The 6,281-nt window shown below is 41.5% G+C and overlaps 1 long non-coding RNA gene across 6 annotated transcripts; it reads right to left on the bottom strand.

The window, feature by feature from the left end:
* Window positions 1-1,283: 1,283 nt before the first annotated feature.
* LOC123051892 (uncharacterized) lies at window positions 1,284-6,265 on the bottom strand. 6 transcript variants are annotated; one of them, XR_006424340.1, is made up of 7 exons: window positions 6,060-6,265; window positions 5,839-5,990; window positions 4,826-5,033; window positions 4,160-4,586; window positions 3,984-4,089; window positions 3,730-3,854; window positions 1,783-2,291 (listed from the first exon to the last, which is right to left on the bottom strand). It is a non-coding gene; the product is annotated as an uncharacterized lncRNA (long non-coding RNA). The 6 variants fall into 6 exon arrangements; XR_006424342.1 differs by lacking the exon at window positions 1,783-2,291 and adding an exon at window positions 1,284-1,754 and having other exon boundaries at window positions 3,984-4,586; XR_006424339.1 differs by having other exon boundaries at window positions 3,984-4,586.
* Window positions 6,266-6,281: the final 16 nt, after the last annotated feature.

Here is a 6,281-nt window from a genome sequence, read left to right as displayed (position 1 = left end):
GGTTGAACTGATGCTTTCAGTTGTGTTTAACAGATCGTCTTCTTTAGTTCAAAAACTTTTTGTAATTTTTTTGTCGGAACGGGGCGTGTAATATATCATTGGAAAGCTCTTGACAACATATTTCAAGTATATTGAACGTTTTTGCAAAATCATTATGGTTTAAGAGCAGTCACAACCTAGGGCAATTTGAGTTATTCCTTTAATAGAAAAGGAAATATTCCCAATAAAAAGAATATTGGGATTTGGGCTAGGATGAAAATGACAGGGTTTAGGGAAAGATTTAGGAATGACAAGCCACTCTGGAAGCCAAGAAGAGAGCATCTTCTTCAGTTTCTAGACCACAAAGCCAAAAAAAAAGGAAAAACTCACGCAAAAACCTCGGAAAAATAAAAGAAAAAGAAAGGGCAAAAAATCAGGCTGTCACAAATCTCGAAAAGTGTTCAACATGTCGAAGTTGCGCCTAATCCATAGCTTTTCAACGGTATATTACATGCCTCATTCCGATAAACGGTTAAAAAACTAGAGCGAAAACAGTACCGAAAAAACAACGTGTGCAGTTTTTTCCGACGAGAAGTTCACTCGCGTGAGTACTGCAGCGCACTTGGTTCAAAGAATGACGTGCACTTGCGTTGAGCGTGCAGTGCGGAAGTGTTATCAGAAAAGTTATTCTGCTAATATTAGCAGAATAAACCGGCTGTATATATATATATATATATATATATATATATATATATATATATATATATATATATATATATATATTAACCTTTTTGAACTGACGGTTTCAGGCGGTTGTACTGATATTTTCGAAGCGGTTGAACTGATGCTTTCAGTTGTGTTTAACAGATCGTCTTCTTTAGTTCAAAAACTTTTTGTAATTTTTTTGTCGGAACGGGGCGTGTAATATATCGTTGGAAAGCTCTTGACAACATATTTCAAGTATATTGAACGTTTTTGCAAAATCATTATGGTTTAAGAGCAGTCACAACCTAGGGCAATTTGAGTTATTCCTTTAATAGAAAAGGAAATATTCCCAATAAAAAGAATATTGGGATTTGGGCTAGGATGAAAATGACAGGGTTTAGGGAAAGATTTGGGAATGACAAGCCACTCTGGAAGCCAAGAAGAGAGCATCTTCTTCAGTTTCTAGACCACAAAGCCACAAAAAAGGAAAAACTCACGCAAAAACCTCGAAAAAAGAAAAGAAAAAGAAAGGGCAAAAAATCAGGCTGTCACAAATCTCGAAAAGTGTTCAACATGTCGAAGTTGCGCCTAATCCATAGCTTTTCAACGGTATATTACATGCCTCATTCCGATAAACGGTTAAAAAACTAGAGCGAAAACAGTACCAAAAAACAACGTGTGCAGTTTTTTCCGACGAGAAGTTCACTCGCGTGAGTACTGCAGCACACTTGGTCAATGGACACATGTACTACACAACAATGTGCATCTGTACTATCCACAACAAAAAACTAATCTATTACGCTGTGTTGAACTTATAACTTTTTTAGCTGTGAACTTGTTGTATTTTTACAATGCCAAAGCTAGCAAATAGTACAAGATTCACCCAACAAGGGGCTAATTACATAGAGCAGCTGCACTAATACAACGGTCAGATCGGTAACTAGTAGCTAGTAGCAGTGGTTACCAACACACATACACATAAATTGATAACAAGGTAATGTACAAGTTCATGTACAGTAACGCTACAAGTTCAAAAAGAAACCTGAGATAATCCTCACATATTAGTTTTTCTGTAAACAAAGAAAAACCGATTAGACATACGGTCAATGAGTAATTTTAAATTGTGCTGAAGGCACACAATAAAGAGTCGTCATTCTGTACATCCTGACATAATCAAATAGACTGCAGAATTTCCCAAGCGAACTTCCACATGTTTTTGTGAATTGAACCTTATTCATATTTTACATAGAAGAATTTGCAGTAGCATTTTTTGTGCGGATGGAATCTGCTACATAGAGAAATGGCAACCAAAATTATGTCACTTGCCGGCTAGCATCCATGAAAACTGAGACAAAATTGAGTCTTGTAGAAGATCAAAGTAATAAAACACTTGCTGCATCCATCAGCAATTATGCATGACCAAGCAATGTGCAAAGCAAAGGCGCTGGTGTTCTCCCTGTGTGTGTGCTCGACTTGGACGGATGTGCAGCACTTGGTGAAGTTGGTGGCCGCGACCCGTGATTCTACTCGTACTGTTTTCAACGCTCCACTTGGACGGCTGCCAGCACCCCTGCTGGACGAGCTCGTGCCCAAGTCCTAACAAGCACCTACATAACATCAAAATTTTCAACTAGAGAAACATGATTTTTTAAGCCTTCTATGCACTACAAGACATCAAAAACAGCATTTAGATATAGCCTTCTATAGCCTGCTGGACAAGCACCTACATATAGGGGAGTCAGCAATATAATGACAGGTTAAAGGTTCAAAGACTGGTGATTTTACAAGGCCTCTCAAGTCTGAACTGATATGAACTCCTTTTTGCCAAGCTACTGATTTTTTTATATATAGCCAGCTATCTTTTTGAACACACACATTGAACCATTTGTGGGGTTCTTAACGAGCTGATGATAAAAAACATGTTGAACTGAACTTTAGGTTTCAAGAAGTACCGAATGCTTTTGGGTTCTTTTATGTACCTTTTTGTTATCTTATTTCTGAACTCCAACTCACAATTAAAATCACAATACACACATGTACTACGGTACTCTGATTGTACGATTTCTCGCAAAACCATGGGAGTATACTCTGTTCACATCCATTCCGGGACTTTCTTTCCAGAGAGTGGAAGAATTTAGGACAAATGAGATGCTACTATGGCTCGATCAGCGCACATTGATTAAAGGGAGTACTGATCATTCATGCTGCCCTGGAAGATCAAAGCCAGCAAGTTACCAAGGATGGGGATTCGTTTTGGTGTTTTTTATGGGTCTGTTACGCAAACATTTCTTTGTTTCAGAACTGGCAATAGAATTATGAATGTCTGATTTGAGAATCGAATTCAAAAGTGAATCTATATATCTGGAAGAAAGGCAGCACATCAAGAATGTTTGATTATGTAAAATTTGTGAAAGAGAAGCTACTATCGGAACTCATGTACCCAGTACAAGTTCGGTTTTGAAAATAAAATTAACAGTACAAGAGATAAGTAATGAGCTAATGCAGCTCTTGAAAATGCTGTTCTAATTCAACGCTAGGGAAGTAAGAAAATATAACATTACACGCCATCAATGACTAATGGTAGTACAAAATGTTTCTTTTTCGCACATTTTTTCTGGGTTAAGTTCCTATGGCTAGTAGCTATCAAGGATTCAAGTGATCTCTCAGCAAAAATAATTTTGTACTCCCCATGTAGTAATACCTAGACTTGCTGTCACATGTGTTCTTTGTCATCCACAACACAACAATGTTTCTCTGTGCTACTCTCTCTAAGCTACTGAATGTCAATACGACATTTGTGTTGTAACACATTCATCAAAATATTACTGCCTACGAGATGAGAGATGAGAGAGCAATATTACTGCCTACGAGATGAGAGATGAGAGAGCAATATTACTGCGTATGAGACAGAGGTTCTGCCTTCTTCCATCAGGTCTGAATCAAAGCGGCACTAGTTCAATTCAAAATAAAATGTCGGTTCAAACAGGAGGCACGGAGATCTTCGCCGTCGGGAGATGGAGAAGAGAGATTTCGAGCAAGGTTTACCTCACGATGACCGGGAAGGAGGCGCGGGCGAAAGTAGGCATTGCGACAGTGAACGGCCTCAGGCGGCGGTGTTGGACTGCTGGACGCAGCGGTGTCGAACCACCCACCTAAATACTTTTAAGCACCTACGAAGCATCAAAGTCACAAGTAAAACTTGCAGTCAGAGGATTATGTGGAATTTCAATTTGTACAACTAAATACTTTTAGCCCTTGTACAAACACAAGAATCTGAAGAAAAAAATGCTGGCCCTCACTTGCATATACCAGCAGGCACCTACGGAGCACCAAATTCATAACTCCAAAATACCAATATTTGTGCAGTTTCCAAACTTCTCTCCGTCAGTAGAGCATCACAGTTCACTACAAGAAATCAATCAGCAGCACTGCAACAGTGATGATGTAGCTAAGGGAGAGAGAGGGAGGCACGAACTGGGGTCCAGCCTGGCTGCTGCATCCTCGTTCTGGTGCCGTCAGGTACGAAACTTCAGCAATGTACAGGAGCTCATCGCTGCAGCAGGAGATCAAGCCTGGGAGGGCACGAGCAGCGTCACGGAGAGGAAGGAGTGCGCCAGGGGTCACGGTGCGCATGAGGCCGGTGACAGAGCATGCAGTGACGCAAATGGCAGTGGTAGCAACGCACGCAGTGACGCAGGTGTCCGAACTGACGGCCGCGACAAAACTCGGCCACCCTGAAGCCATGGGGTTGGACTGATGGACGCAACGAACTCCGCCACCTTGGGCTGTCGTGGGCCGCGGTGGCTCTAGTAGAGGAGCTAGGCGTCCATGGAGGAGCCGCAGGCCGGCGAGGCAGTGAACTTGCACATGCAGATGGAGTGAACTTTTCAAAATTGGATCACCTAATGTCATAGCAGTCCCCACTTAGGAATTTGCAGAAACAACTAGCATGCAACAGAGAGAACACTTGTGTATGGCTATGGAAGAACACAACAACCAGTGGCAGTCTATTGAGTACTATTTGTAGAAGGATAGTCAGGGTCCAGGAATCAACTCCATTTTTCAATCAACTCGTATTTGATCAGTACTAGTAGTACTGAACAATAAGTATAGATTTGTAGCAGCGGTAAGGAATCATTACCATGAAGAGGGCGACGAGGTTCACGTTTATTTTGGCCCCTCATCGTTGTTGAGATCGATGATGATGAGCAGCAAGTGGGGGAGGGCCGCCGTGATCTGCTAGGTAGGAAGCAGAGGAGGCCATGAGGGCACCTCAGATCGTCGGAGGGAGGCCACCATGAGGACACCCGTGTTGGCCCACTAGCCGAGAAAGAGGAGCATCGACGAATCTACACCAAGGACACAAAACTATGAACTTCATGAAAAAGAAATTTGAATGTCAAAGAAGTTAGTGTGTGAATTGTTCTGATATAAAATTTTCGTATTCTTAAGAAAGGTAAAAGGCCTACGTTGGCTCCATTTGCAACACGACGACGGAAGTAATTTATCAGAAGATTTTGACATTTTGAGGCCATGCCTTTTGCTTGCACAGCAGTAAGTTCAATTATTTTCTTCTATATATGCTCAATTTGGTGATGAATTTTTCTGGCAACTTAATTTGGGGGCAATTATTAAGGTAAAGGTGTTTACCACATGTAAGTGTTCAATATCTTTTCAACAATTCAGAGAGTACAAACTAAATAAATATTGATAATCGATCAGCGAGCATGCATCACAAAGCAAATGTTCGAAGCAAAATGAGATGGCATTTACATAGACGAAGCAGGCTGCTGAATCAAATCACTGATTTAGTAGCATTTTTACATAGACGAAGCGGGGTAGCACACATATAGGCTGAACTATTTTATTTAACTGTCCAAATTTTTGGGTCACCCGAATTTGAATCGCACTAGTTCTTTTCCTGTTCAATTAATTTTATCCGAACTTTACTGTCTCTCATTTTTGAACTGATGTGATTTTTTTGCCAAAACTACAACCAAAATTACGTGTGCTGAACTACCATTTTAATATATAAACCTAATTGAGTTTCTGATAGATACTCAACTGTTTTGTAAACATATAGCGAAACTAAATTCATAAACACAAGCATGTTCGGCAATCAATTTTTTCTCTTGAATATGTAGAGGGACACACCTTGTTCTTACGGTCAGATTCATACATCTGGGCAAATAAGTGCGTATAGGAGCTTCAGGACAAGGTACATCGGCACAAGTTTTCGTACATCTTCTTGTTGCATTGAAAAATGGCTTGTGCGTAATCCCATCGACAATGCATCAGAGTTGAACCTGTAGGCACACATTCTATACATGAGCTTGGACGAAACAAACGCATGAATGTCTGAGATAGGTGCTTACCAAAAAGCAATTCATCCTCGTAGCTCCCCGCACATGGATTTGGACTGAAGCATCTTGGTCACCGGACTGCAGGAGAGGGCGGGCCGTGGCGCGAGCTGGGGGGCAGGGGAGGGCGGCGGCGCGATAGGTGGCAAGTGCGGGAAGACGGCGGCGCGATGGGGGACAGAGGAGGAAAGCGGCGGCGCGAGCGGGGGCCGGGGGAAGAAGGCGGCGGCGCGAGCG

Source organism: Triticum aestivum, chromosome 2D, assembly GCF_018294505.1.
Source record: "Triticum aestivum cultivar Chinese Spring chromosome 2D, IWGSC CS RefSeq v2.1, whole genome shotgun sequence".
NCBI classification, from domain to species: domain Eukaryota; kingdom Viridiplantae; phylum Streptophyta; class Magnoliopsida; order Poales; family Poaceae; genus Triticum; species Triticum aestivum.
Note: the sequence above shows the minus strand (reverse complement) of the source record. Positions and strands in the feature narration are given on the sequence as shown.